We start from the raw sequence: 2,841 nt of genomic DNA, 5'->3' as shown, positions 1-2,841 counted from the left end.
CTCATTTAATTACGCAATATGATATGAACACTAAATAACATCAAACTTTCATATTTAGAAAAATAAGTATGTATCTTCCCGTAAAATCAATAAAAACATAAAATAAGGCCATAAAGACGCACCTTTGATGCGTGATCTTGATCTAGGCTCAAGATTTTTTTTGTTTTCGTGAGAAACCGCTATCAAACACCAAAGAAGACCCGAGACTGTTTTAGCTTTTGAAAACCAACGATAATGAGAGGAAAATGGTTGATCAACTTCAAAAAAGGAAAGGAAAGGAACCACGAAGACAACCAAGGAGGCTGTCTTCGATAGAGGGTGGCGAGGGGTTGCTCCGGTAGCTTCCTTATTGTTCCTTCTTTTCTGTTTTGATAGGAAACAACAAGGGAGAAAGGGGTCAGGAAGAAACAACGATCCAGGGGGTGTTTAGTTGGTTTAATCGACAGGAAGGAGGGGACAAGAGGATGCTGCCTCTTGTTGATTATCGAGAAAATAACACCTCATGTGGAGGTGTTCTTGGTTGTCTACGAAGTAGAAAAAGAATAGAGAAATGGAGAGGGTTTGAGTGTGATTTGAGACTACTCAGTTGTGAATGAAAACTTAAATGTGGCTGGACATTTATGCTCGATTATGAGTATACTTTGATTGAGATTTAAAAGCAATTTCATTACCTTTTCATCATGCATGTACTAAGTCTATTTCATGGGTGTAAGATGGTGTGAGAGAGGTTAGAAGAAAAACATGGGGAAAGAAGAGAAAGAGTGTATGAAGCTCTTTTACCTGATGGATAGGCTTTTTAAAGTCAAATAAACTAGTACCTTGAGTGAGAATTGGAAGCAAAAGTCGTAATCTTTCAGTTACGAGTGTACTTTTGAGAGAGGGTGAGAGAGAGTAGAAGAAAACTTGGGGGAGGAAAGGAGAGCATGGTTGCATGGATTTTAGTTGGTCATTTGATTCAAGTGCATGTCCTAATAGTACAACAAAAGGTGATGTCACACTTGTGACATCAAAAATGCCTTAAAATAGCTTTCTCGATTCGCATGCCCAATTCCCGACACCTAATAATTTTTATGAATGTGACAAATGATAGTCTCGAGTTCAAGGATTCTAAAAACTCAGACGGATCCTAAATCTAATATGTAGAACTTGGGGAAAGGTCGTTTAGAGTTTCACGTTTAGTTCGTACCGATTCGAAAGTTTTCTCAACTTTGATAAATTTACGGGTTAAAAATATTGTGATTATGAAATCAAATATTAGACCTATGTATGATTTCAAAAATGTTCTCGAAATTTCAATATGAGATGTGTAAGTACATCAACGGATCAATTCAGTTTTCGTTTATCAAGAAAACCAGTATTATACTGATTTGGTTTCTTAAAATGGATGTAACTTTTGCACATGACCTCCATTTTTGATGTTTTTTATATCCTCAAAGTTCTAAGAGTATAATCTATCCAATTTGATCATAAATTAGTCCTAAGTATACTCGATGCAAAACTTTTATTTCCAACACATAATAATTTTTGTGGTTTTTGTTTTGTCTTTAGCGATAAACGCTTGTTGAGAAAATTTGAGACATTCTGAAAGTAATTATGAGTATAATATATTTAATATAGTTTATTAACACATAATTACTTACATTAGGTCTTAATATAAAAGGGTTCGCGGTGGTTCGACCGACAAACTTTGACCTAACATTACCAATTGTTACAAACTTGATCACGATCAACATCCGGTACCACGTCATGGCAGGCATGCCACCACACCATGGCAGAGTCCAGACAAAACTGTCGCAACATCCTCCTCCACCACGTCGTGGCACCTATCTTGCCACGTCGTGGCTACTACACTAGGACAACTTAATGGATTGTTCCCTTAATCCGTAAAGCTCCTTGTTCATACTTTCCAGTAAGCTTTTTGGGACCCTAATGGTCCATAAAAATCCAAACTTTATGGATATGCATGACCCATGCATTTCCTTCACCCCAACTAGGTCAAAATGATGAGAAAATTACCTAAAACTCATACATGGCTCTCAAAACCCATTCAACTTTTAGATCAAGAAGATATAGTGACCAAGGGACCAAGGTGAGCCATAAAGTTGCAAACTTTATCTCATCTCACCAACCCATACTAAAAAATGAGCCAAAACATGCTATAAAACCTAGATCTATGAAGAGAGAACCAAAAAGGTGGAGACTTGAAGTCTTACAAAGAGTCCAGAAGGTGAACATAAGGAGTAGAGACTAGTTGCTTGATGATCTATGCACAAGAACTCTTTCTTCTTCCTTCCAAGATCACAAAACTACCAAAAATGAATCAAGAAGTACAAAAGGGAGGCTAGGGTTTATCAAAGGTGCTTTGGAGGTGATGGAGGCTAAGAGTGGAGGAAAACCTAACAATCACTTCCTTTAAATAGGTCTTTAAGCCTGGAATTTAGGTTTTGCCAAAAACGAATCACCACGTCGTTGCAAGCATTTAATAAAATACGTGATCCTAGACGAATGCTAAGTCGTGGTGATCCCTTCATCACGTCGTGGCCATCAGAATTCTTACAAATTGGAATATATAAATCATACCTGAAATCCGGGTGGTACACACCGCACCTTATTTTATCTCCTTTTTACTTTTTATGATTTAGCAACGTGTACAATACATTATACTATTGTTTAATTTTTATTAAAAAAATAAATTCTGAGAAAGTGAATGATTACCATTTCTTAAGTTAAGGGAGAATGAAGAAAAAATGACGGAACGATAAGTTGATACAGTAAAAATAAGTGAACTACATCTCGTCTAAAGTAGGGTTCACAAATATGTATCATAGAAAATCACATGCT

This window comes from Lactuca virosa, chromosome 8 (assembly GCF_052849685.1).
Source record: "Lactuca virosa cultivar CGN04683 chromosome 8, Lactuca_virosa_CGN04683_v6, whole genome shotgun sequence".
NCBI classification, from domain to species: Eukaryota; Viridiplantae; Streptophyta; class Magnoliopsida; order Asterales; family Asteraceae; genus Lactuca; species Lactuca virosa.
The sequence above is the reverse complement of the archived record's forward strand: the minus strand, read 5'-3'. Positions refer to the sequence as shown.